At 44.7% G+C, this 11,548-nt stretch overlaps 1 long non-coding RNA gene across 1 annotated transcript; it reads left to right on the plus strand.

The window, feature by feature from the left end:
- The first annotated feature begins 289 nt into the window (after positions 1-289).
- On the plus strand, positions 290-10,954 carry LOC140689432 (uncharacterized). The gene is made up of 4 exons (XR_012064367.1): positions 290-322; positions 9,759-9,933; positions 10,236-10,356; positions 10,871-10,954. It is a non-coding gene; the product is annotated as an uncharacterized lncRNA (long non-coding RNA).
- Positions 10,955-11,548: the final 594 nt, after the last annotated feature.

The raw sequence follows: 11,548 nt of genomic DNA on the forward strand, positions 1-11,548 counted from the left end.
TAAGCATTAAAGCAAGGGGGGAAACTATAAGGGAAAAAGGTGACAGACATCATTACATTACATTTTCCCAAGTCGTGAAACATAAAATTAAAAGCAAGTGGTAGAGAGAGCATCAATGGTGAAGGCCCTTAGCGGGGATTTTCTGGCTTGTTGGAGGCAGAGCTGGGGGTCACGAGAGAGAGGCAAGGTGACATCACAGAGGGAGGGAGGGAGAGGGGCGGGGGGGGGTCAGGTTCTGCAGTGGGTGTGTGTGTGTGTGTGTGGGTGTGTGTGACAGTGGTCCAGGGGAGGGATGCGTAGGCTGGTAAGGCGGTAAGAAGAGGTGAGATACAGACTGTATCTCGTCCAGAATGGTCTGTAGATGGATCGGATGTCAGGTCTGAGATGAGGCCAGAATGGTGTGGGGAGTTTTAACCTGAGTAGCTGTTTGAATGGTGGTGCCATTACTGAGCTGGGAAAAGATGAAGACAGTGAGTCTCTGGTGAGACTGATCATGTAACGCAGAGAAGATGCAAACCCATACAATATAAAGTTACATGAGCAATTCCACGGGTGAAATAGGTTTTGAAAACGTGGGAAGAAAAAATTTAGCTACAATAAGTCCGTCTATTAGTGACCTAAGGTAAAATGGAAAATGTTTGGGAAAAAAATCAAAATTAGCGAAGGGTAAATTAAAATAGGACAAAATCAATAGCTACTTTAAAAATTGAAATAATTTCCATTCTTGCCTCACTCTCTAAGTATATGTGTCTATGTGTGTATGTAATAGATATATAAACATATTTCTAAGGCTAGATTATTACATATGAATTTTACTTACTTTTATTATTTATTTATTTTAATGTGCAAAACATGTATGCATATATGTGTGCATATATATATATAATAGATATATAAGTAAATGTATTTCTAAGCCTAGATTATTATATGTATGAATTTTACTGCTATTACTTATTTACTTATTTTTATTAAAGTATAGTTGATTTACATTATTGTGTTAGTTTAAAGTGTACAGCATAGTGATTTAATATTTTTATAGAGTATACTTCGGTTAAAGTTATTTTAAAATAATGGTTATACTCCCGTGCTGTACAATATTTCCTCGTCTCTTATTTTACACATAGTGGTTTGTCCCTCTGAATCTCCTATCCCTCTCTCGCTCCTCCTCCGTCTCTCTTTTCACTTTCAAGAGACAAACAATTTTATTCAAATTTTCAAAAAAATAGAAAATGAGAGAAAACCAATTTATTTTTCAGGGAGGAGGGAGGCCATGCGGTATTTTCCTCTGTCCTCAGCACATTAAGCACCAAATCACACGTATAAAACTCCTGCATGCTTTCGCACAGGCCGGCCGCATGGACAGGGGTACTAAAGATTTCGGGGTGATCCTGACCTGCTCCAGTGATGAGCTGGGTTTTGTGAGACTTAAGGAAGGAAGGACGGCAGATGGGGACTCAGGGCAGGTATCGGGAGGTGTGTGGAGAAGGGGCGGGTGCCTCCCCGGCGCATCCTTGGCACTAAGGACAGCAGGATGGGTCTGTTCACATCCGCAAAGTCCATATGTGGCATCTCTTCACTGGAGTCCTCTTGTTGAAGATTCCTGGTGAAAAGACCTACTACAGTTCTTTCTTCTTTGACTCTCCTTCCCTTTCTTTGGTCAGAGATCTTGTCACGGTTTCGCGGAGGTACACGGCCTAGAGCCTGTCCACCAGGTGAATGCAGGGCCTTCTCTAGCCCTTCTGCCTGGATTAACTGCCTCCCCGACCACCCCCCACCCCCGTGACTGTTGGGGAGTGCCTTCCCTTTGGGGCTCTCCTGCTGAGACGAGGAAGGAAGGAGGCAGGGCAGAGTCATTAAAAGAATGACACAGCCATTGAGAAAAACAGAACAGGACGGAAACTGGTTAGAACCAGCTGAGCCCAAGATGGTGGAAGACTCAACTTCCAGTAGACTCTGAGACTCATTAAAAGCTTATTGTAATGCATTAGCTGCTAATGACCCACCCACAGGTGCCGTGACAGCTCCCAGGCTGACCCTGAAAGGCCAAAAAGTGAGCGGTGGCCCAATTCCTGGAAACCCTGCCCCTCCCCCAAAAGAGTTGGACTAATCCTCCCATTTGTTAGCATATGAAATTACCCAGCCCCCAAAACTAATCACCCTGGCCAGTCTCCCTTTCCTAGATGACCCCATCACCTGGGGTCGATCTCCTTTCTGAGAGGGACCACATTCTGCCTACGGAAAGTGTATCTCTGGGGCCTCTCTTGCCTTCTGAGATGACTAGGGAGTGTGCATCTCTCTAAATAAACTCGCTTTCACTTGGTTCCCTCACTCTTGAATTCTTTCCTGAGCTAAGCCAAGGACCCTCCCTTGACAGGGCATGTCCCAGGGACTCACCCGAGACCCAGGACATGACCCTCCTCGCATGTGCCACATTTTCCTGTAACACTGTCACCTCTGGTCTCCATCCTTGAGATACCAGCTCCTCTGATTCTGAAAAAAGGATAGACGTGGACATTGGGCTGCCTCCTGCCATCTGGGTTTATTAGATAAATCTGAGTGGCAAATGATTCATTTGGAAGGTCTGGGAAGTGACCTGAATGGCCAAGAAAAGTCTCTCTGCACTTTTAAAAGGGGGCTGGCCATCTGGTCTGGCAAAGACACTCATTTTACATTTCCACTGGTACATGACTGAAATCACTTACCATTAAGTTCTATTTGAATAAAATGGTAGTAGACATTTAGGTAATATTATAGGGCAATAAATGTTTAAGAGTCTTAAGGGTACAGGCTTTCCAAATGTAGTTCAGACCCAGATGCTAAAAATACTTCATATAGATGTTTTATATATATAAAAAATATATATATATATGTGTGTATATATATATAAACCTTTTTCAGACTTTTGGCTTTTGCTCACATAATGGAAGAATTTTCTCCCCTTTCCCTTTTCTTGCACATTTTGAATTGTTTAAGAGTTTCCTAGCTGCAGTCCCCTCCCCCTTTCCTCTTTTTTTTTTTTTTCCTTAACTACCCTGGGTGGAAAAAGCATGAGGGAAATGTAGTTAAAATTCAAAATGCTTCCTCTTTATCATTACCATGAATCAACACAATAAATGAGCCCCTTCAGAGCACGGTAATAAGAATTTGATAAATCATCAGCCAAAAATTAACTAGATGTCAAAACAATCTTTGGGAAGTGTGATGGATTAGGGGTGATAGCAGCAATTAATCTCCCAGCATGAGTTCACCAGAGAGACACAAGGTAGGGGGTGGAGGTGGGGAGGGGTTCAGGCCCTGCAAGGTCAGGGCTCTGCTGGAAGGAGTGGGTGGAGGCTGCAGGGAGGGAGGGAGGGAGGGAGACAGAAAGAGAGAGTGAGAGAGGGGGAGAGAGGAGAGAATCCTCTGAGTCTGCAATACCCCAGCATCCAGCAGCTGAGCTGGAGGTCGGTTCTATGCCTTTGAAAAGTGTTCTGTCTCCAGCTGCTTTCTCTGATGAGACAAGCACTTTTCCTCTTGTGCTAATAAATGCCACAAGTCAGCTCGTGGGACTCCACACACGGCCTCAAGGAGTGCGAGGCTTCGAGGGCTTAATTTACAGAGAGGGCTTGCTCCTTGTAAACAAGGACGATGGGGAGGGGAGGGGTCCGGGAAGGGCCCGGCTGAGACAGGAGCATCTCCAACGGGAATGCGGAGGTCAGCTCGGGGATGGGTCAGGGCGCAGCCCAGGGATAGTGATGGTTCCAGGGAAAGAAAGACGAGCGGCATCCCTGCAGGTGCCAGTCTCATAAATCTCCCTTTTTTTGACGAGCTGCCTCTTTAAGAATATATACAAGATCTTGTGGGAGCTCACAGTGAAAAAGAATGCGACAATGAATGCATGTATGTTCATGTATAACTGAAAAATTGTTCTCTACACTGAAAGTTGTCACAACGTTGTAAACTGACTATAACTCAATCAAAAAAAAAAGAAGAAGAGGATGCTGGGAGAGGCCCCTGTTTTTACCTTCCGGGTGAGGCTGGCGAGGCTGGACTCCTCGAGGAGGACCACATCTCCCTGTTCTGGGCTCAGAGGCTCATAAGCCTGAACTGGAAAGTGTCAGCTGCCCTGATGGGGCTGGTAGGGGTGAGTGGCAGCGAGACGGGCAGGAAGGGGGAGAAAAAGAGGGACCTTACTTAGCTAGTGGGAGGACCAAATCTTCAACTGTCCTGGGAAGCCCTGCATGCTCGTGGAGGGTGAGGAGAGCTCCTAAGAGTCCTCTATACTGGCCGCAGTACTGGGGATGCAGTGGGTCAGGCCATGGGCGCTGGGAATCCTAGGTTGTTCCTTTCCTCTCCTAGGGAAATAGAACTTGTTATTACCAAAGATTCCGGCGAGATTTACCTGGCGGGGCCTTGCTGCTGCTCCTGTTAAATTTGTCAGTGCTTCCTGGCTGGCTTTATAACAATCATAAAACCATCATGGTGCCTGGCAACTGTCTAATTTTTTTCTTGTTTTGTTTATAAAGCTTTATGAGAACCCTGGGTTGTTCCCAAAGGGCTCCTGATTTTTTTTTTTTATGACATACCTTCCATAAAACAGACTCCTAGAGTTTAGCCATAAGATAGTCTATTTGAAACTCTTCCATCCTCACAATAAGGGAAGTTGGGCGAGGAAAGTTTAAGCAACTTGTCTGCTATCACTAAACTGATGATACGGAAAAGGGTACCCAATCCTCTAGATTTTGCCTCACAGGGCACTTCTCAGCTTTCAAATCTCTAGCTCTGATACTGGGGAGCATTTGGGTAGGGGTGACTCTGTGTGGTTTCCAACCTGATCCAACCCAACCCAAATTCACAGAAAATATCCAGAGCTCCACATTTTTTTTCAAGCAAAAAACTAGCGCTCTCTAGCTGCCGGGAATGAAGCATGGTAACCAATACAACCACCCTCTGCAGAATGGAAATGGCTTCCCACTGATTCGCTGTTGACCTCGAGCAAGTTCCTTCATCCCGCTGGGTGGGGGTTTCCTCATCTGTGAAGGAGAACTCTCATCCTTCTACCTCATGTGTTGTTGTGAGGATCCATTGGGCTTTGTGAGCTGTGCCCGTGGCATCCTTCTCCAGAACTGTCTGCTAATGTTCTGGAGTTGACGGCTCTGCCCTCTTCGTCCCGCCCATGAGCTCCCTGTTGGCTCCATGGATCATGAAGCTCATTCTGGCTCTTGCTCCTTGACTACAAGACCCACGTTACCAAGGAGGAGGCTAAGGGCGGTGGCCCAGGCCACCCAGGCCACCTGGACTCCTGCACTCTGGTCAATGCTATAATGGAAGCCCCAGAAATGTCAGGGTGCCACCCTGTTTCCTCCCCTTCATAGGCTTCCTCACCAAGGTCTTGGTGTCTGACTCTCAAACAGCATCCTCCTTGGGTACAGTCCTTTATCTTTCCTCAAGTACCTTCTCATAAATTATCTTTCTTTCATGAGAGTTTGGGTTAACCTAGGCCAGTCCTTCTCTTTTCCATTTTTATAAGCAGCCGTGCTGGGGACATTCCTGGATTCTCATGATAAGCTGGAAACATCTGCCCAAGCTCTTGAGTTTTCCTGCCGCCATGTTGTTTCAAACGATTACGAGGGCTGTGGTTTAGATGCACACACGCACACGCACATACACAAGGTACCAATTCAGAAAAGAAACAAACACAACAGAGACTTTTGCAGCATCACACCTGCCTGGGTCTTGAGAATGAGAGGGAAGCTTCTAAGGTCAGGTGCTGGGCACCATCCCTAATCCTTGGCTGAAATTTCCAGCACTAATTTTACACCCTGTCTGCTTGCTAACTCCCAGTCACCGACCAGACCGGAGACTGGTCCTCAGTAGGCAGACATCCAGCCTAGCGGTCAATCAGCAGAATTGTTGGCAGACATAGTGCTATGGGTTGAATCATGTCCTGCACCCCTCAACCCAAAAGATGTGCTGAAGTCCTAACCCCTGCTACCTCCAAATGTGACCTTACTTGGAGATAGAGCCACTGCAGATGTCATTGGTTACATTAAGGTGACGTCATATGGAGTCGGGTGGGCCCTGCATCCAGTGGGATTGGTGCCCTCATAGGAAGAAGAGGGAGGCACAGAGAGAGGCCATGTGATGATGGAGGCAGAGGTGGGAGGAAGACAGCTGCAAGCTAAGGACCAGCAAAGATTGCCCACAAACCGCCAGAAGCCAGGGAGAGGCAGAGAGCGGCTCCCCGACCTGGCTTAGAAGGACCGCAGCCTGCTGACACCTGGATTTTGGACATTTTGTTCGCCTCCAGAATCCCGGGGCAGCACCTTTCCATTGTTTTATCCACCCTCCCTGTGGTACTTTTTAAAGGCAGCCCCGGGAAACTAGTTCACATGCAAATTTGGAAAGAAGAAGATGTATTCAGTATTCTATGTAATTTGACCTTTTGAACATCAAAATGAACCCTCTGGTTTTAAAAGAACAAGCATCAAAAATAAAGCCCCGTACAGTCTTCTAGCTGGTACGTGTAAGTCGGAGACAATAAGCCTTCTGTTCCAGCCTTCCCATTTTCCTCCTTTCCCTGGCACCTCCTGGCCTGCTATATAATTAACTCACTTACCGTGTATATGATCTTTCCCCCCATAAGTGTCTTGGCTCCAAAAGAGCAGAGAATTTTTGTTTGTTGGCTGGTTTCTGTTTTGTTCCCTTCCTAGTGCCTAGAATCATGTCTGGCATTTACTAGGTGCTCAATACATCTTTCTTTTCTTTTTTTTTCATAAAAGAGAAATGTCTTTTACTTATTTGCTTATTTTTTTATCATTTTTTTCCCTTTGAGTGAAGGAAGGTAATTAGGGTTATTTATTTATTTAATGGAGGTACTGGGGCTTGAACCAGGGCCTTGTGCATGCTAAGCACATGCTCGACCACTGAGCTGTACCCTCCCCCCAATACATGTTTCTGAGTGAATGGAAACTTACTCTCTTGAGTCTCTGATTTGCATGGATGTTCCTCCCTGGGAAGAGTCAGACTTCCTGGGGATTTACATTTAAGTGGATCTGGAGGAGACATAATTTTGACAATGAAGAAGCACAAAGCTAAGGCAATGGTAGCACTGAAGGGGATGTGGTGGAGACCAGTGGATGGAGGGGCCCTGAGTGGCTCACCTCCAAAAGACAGACGAGCCCACCTGCAGCCTGCTACCCGCTCCATGGGGGATGTTGGGAGGATGGAGGAGAGGATGCATTTAAAAGCGCTCTGAGGTCCTTAAGCAGAAGGCATGCTATGGAAATGGAGTGTTATTACATAAACTGAACCCTGAAGTGTAGCAGGAAATAGCTGAACTGAATCACAGCCCGTCTCAGAGCAATTTTTTTCTTCCCTGAGAAATTTAATAGAACAGCCTACAAAACTATGATGCAATTTTCTTTCACATTTACTCTCTTATCAAGTGTTCCCACCTTCTAAATTTCAACGCAAGGGCTGTCTTCTTTTTTCCTGGATGGTAAACAGATCCACGATAGAATTTCTGGATTGGACTGGCGCAGGGGGGTTGAGGGGGGGATGTCCAAATCGCTGGGCCATGAAAAGGCCTTTAGAACTTCTTTTCTTCTACAGTGGTTCTTACTAGAGGGAATAAGATGGATAACTCAGAACAAATGGCTGCATATTTAATTATGTCAAACCCTAAAGCATTTTCTGTTTCAGATTTCAGGTGTTCTTTTTTGTGGAGGGGATGCTGAGAATTGAACTAGGCGATATTACTTCCTTTTAAGAGCAGTGGTTGCTAAAGTCGGAACTACAGCGTGCAGATCTTGAATACTATTTCCTTCTTCCGTTGGCTAGTCCTCGGGCCACTTAGCGCCCTCTGCTGTTTGGAGGAAGCATGACAAAACTTTGGTTAACTGCCCAGCCTGCTTCTATCACACACAAGGACAGCTTTTTCTCTCCAGCAGATTTTTGTGCAAATATTAACTGACATCCATTAAGATACTGAATCCTTTAAGTTGCTGTTAAATGGCTCTCACTGGCCACCCCACTTGTTTAGAGAGAGCTGTTCACAAGACAGGGTCGATTTGCAAAAGTTCACCCACCCTCTTGCTTCCTTTCTTCAGGGTATGCCCCCTGCTACACCTGGACCAAGGCGGATGGGATGGACGAACAGGGACAAATGAGGGCCAATGGTCACAACTTACAGAAAAGTAACTCAAAACACCGAACAAGGAAAGCTCTAGAAATTTCCCTTTTCAATCCTGGTTGAGTCTCATATAAATAAATCCCCAAACTTCTGTGTTTACATTTTAGAGCTTTTCTCCAATTAGCTACATAAATTTATCAAAACATACTTATTCCTTGATGATGATCATTGAAAAAATATTTTTATCTTGGGAAGTAGCCTAGTGTAGAAACAATTTAGACTTCAGAAATCAAAGCTGGGTTAAAAAAATCTGTTTTCCTCTTTATTAGCTTCAGTTTCCATATCTGTACACATGGAAAGTAACACTTACCCCACAGGGTTATTTTACAGATTAAATGAGAAAAAGTAAACAAAATTCTTATTGAAAGACCTGGCATGTTATAGGCACTCAGTATTTTTTTTTTCATTTCTCCTTTATGTTTGATTGTAATTCCAAGCTCAAATCATATCTTTATTTCTGGGTTCAAGTTAAAGGAAAAGTTCTTCCAAGTGAAATTGTAGAATTTCCAGTCTCTGGAGTCTGAAGAATGTGCCCAGCCTGGGTGTTTGTGATGGTGCCTAGAAACAGGCTTCTGGACTGAATTTTTGGACAGCAGAATTCTTTGATCTTTCAGCATTTGTACCAGTGATGGAAGTAAACTGAGGAAGGATAAATGGGAGGGAGTCCTAGAACGGGTCTGTATTCTCCCTTCCCTCATATGCTCTTTTGAAAGAAGCAAGTAGTTAGGCCTTGAAAGAGAATTTTACACTATGCTGGTACTAACCAGTGCCACACAGAGGAAAATTAGTTTTTTTTAACAAAAGTGCTTCTATGTTAACAGAACTCATTATTTGTGAAATTGGACTATTATAATTAATCCATAGAAAATATCAATAAAATTGTTAGTGGTGGAAAACTCCTGAGTCTCCCATTATAATGCATATAAAATTTCTACTGAGGTCATTCTGCTGGGACATAGTATATCTCCATTTCTATCTGATGATACATATTGTGATGAAAAAAATCACAGGTTTGGAATTATTTGGGTTTGAATGACTGGTTCACAGCTTACGGCACGACTGTGAACATCATTTATTCAACCAGCATTTACAAAATATTTGCTTTGTGTTATATCCTATGGTAGGAGTGTGTGCATGCGTGCGTGTGTGTGTGTGTGTGTGTGTGTAGTTGTACTTAAATGAGTAAAATGTGTAACTAGCCATGTGCTTTGATAAGAAGCACAGAAGAATAAGCAGAAAAGTATACAAGAAACTCTAGATGCTGAAGACCACTGAGCTCGGGTTGGAGTCGGGGAATATTTCCTGGACAGTGATGTTTGAACTGCATCCTTGAAGGGCCAGTAGAAGTTATCAAGGTGGTATGGGAAGGAAGAGAGACAGGAATCAAACATCTTGAAGATGACATTAGCAGTCAGAGAGGCCAGAAAGCCCTGACACGGTCACAAAGCTGTCGGTGGACCTGTATGGTGGGGACACTGGGTAGAGGTGGTGGTGTACTGATGAGAGATGGAGCTGGGGAGGCGAGCACAGGCTAGGTTATGAAAGTCCTTGCATAACATTCTGAGGTCTTTGATTTCTTCTTAAGGCGGTGAGGATACTTGAAGCATCTTAAGAGGGGGACTGATTTTCAGCACAGAAGGACCTTCATGGAGGCGTTGACTGAAAAAAAGATACAACTTAAAAGTTGAGGATTATGTTTTATTGGGTGGACTTGCTAGGAGTCAGCTTCTCAGATCGCTCTGATGGACTGCTCCAAAGAGGTAAGGGAGGAGCGAAGAGATATGGGAGTTTTGCAATAAAACCAGGTAGTCAGATCATCAAAAGATTACTGTTAAATAAAGGAAACCAGACATCTCAAGTTAATGATTTTAGTGCTTTTTTATGTATGGGAAGATGCAAGAGTCTGGGCTCGTTGAAATCACTCCTTTGATGTGCACCTTCGCTGGCTAAGTTCAGCATCCTGCTTTTCTCCATCCTGAGTCCCCGCAGGGTGCACAGTCAGGGCGGCTGCAGTGTCTGCTGGCCTAATGGCCGCTACATCCTCTGTTTTCTGATACAACAGGCGACTCTCTTCGACCACAGAGGTGGTGTGGAAGACTGACTGGAGCGGGAAAGCCGTCACATCTGAAGGCTTGAGAAGTGGGAGGCTGTTCCTTTATTTCAGGAGTGAGCGTCTGAGATGGGTGAGAGGAATGTGGGGGTCGCAGTCGGATCGTATTTGTGTGATGCTTAAGAAGTGATGCTCTCTTCCACGGCGGAAGTGGAATGAGAAGAACAGACTAAGGGTAGACTTGAGGTTCATCAGTGCTTACGATGTGGTGGAGGAAGCAATGTGGGTAGAAAAGACACAGGGGCCACCAAGTAGGGGCGAGGAGAAGCTGGGACAGCAGGTGTCATGGAAGAAGGCAAGAGAGGAGGTTCACAGAGGGTGAGGGAACCGTGGTTCAATTCTGGGAGGATTCTGGGAATCTGAGAGGTCAAATGGGTTCATTACCCTGTGACCATTCAGTAAGTCTGAGATCATTGATGATTACTGATAAAAAAATGCTGGAGTGACCGGGGTTGACAGCATAGGTGGATGCCTGGTGGATAGCACGAAAACATCTATTCCCACTCCTGCTTTCACCCCCAGTTTGTGGGTTTGGTGTCTGCCAACAAGAGATCCTTGAAAATTGCTGCTTTTCACCTCTGTTGCAGAAATTCGACCTTCTCTTCCTGAATCCACATGTGTTGAAGGGCTTGTATTCAACCTTCCCATCATAGGCAACGAGAGAACATTATTACCGAGAAGAGAAACATCGAGTGATTTATTTACGCAGTTCAAAAAAAAAAAAAAAAAAGAAACCAAAGAAAGAAAGACACACTGCGATCACAATTTCTCTAAGCAACGCCATAAGTGCTGTTATCTTCTGTGATTATTTTGACTTGATTTGAAATGTTTATTCAAATAGTTACACGAATGACTAATCAAAAGGATTGTGAAGACTGTCTTACATAAGCGAAACACCTTCACAATGATCACAAGATTTGGAGGGAACTTAGGTAATGTTTTTAATTGCTTTTGTCAGTCAAAAAAATCAACCGAGCCCCCACTTGAAGCTGAATGCTGCATTTGAGCTGGGCGATGGCAACACAAAGGGAGCCCAAGAAACCAGTGATTAGCTCGAATGCTTGGCGCATGTGTGTTCTGATTTGTTAGGCTTTCAGGTGAGCTCCTGGTGAACCCATTATGAACTGTGATGATTTTTTTTTTTTGGTCCCAACTCTCTTAAAAATCTTGCTCAAACCTTCTGGAAAGATGGTGACCCTTGCACAGGTGGCTAGCTCCCTCTCTCTCTCTCTGATTCTAATTAAAACGACCAGCGGAATCTAAAC

This window comes from Vicugna pacos, chromosome 26, assembly GCF_048564905.1.
Source record: "Vicugna pacos chromosome 26, VicPac4, whole genome shotgun sequence".
NCBI classification, from domain to species: Eukaryota; Metazoa; Chordata; class Mammalia; order Artiodactyla; family Camelidae; genus Vicugna; species Vicugna pacos.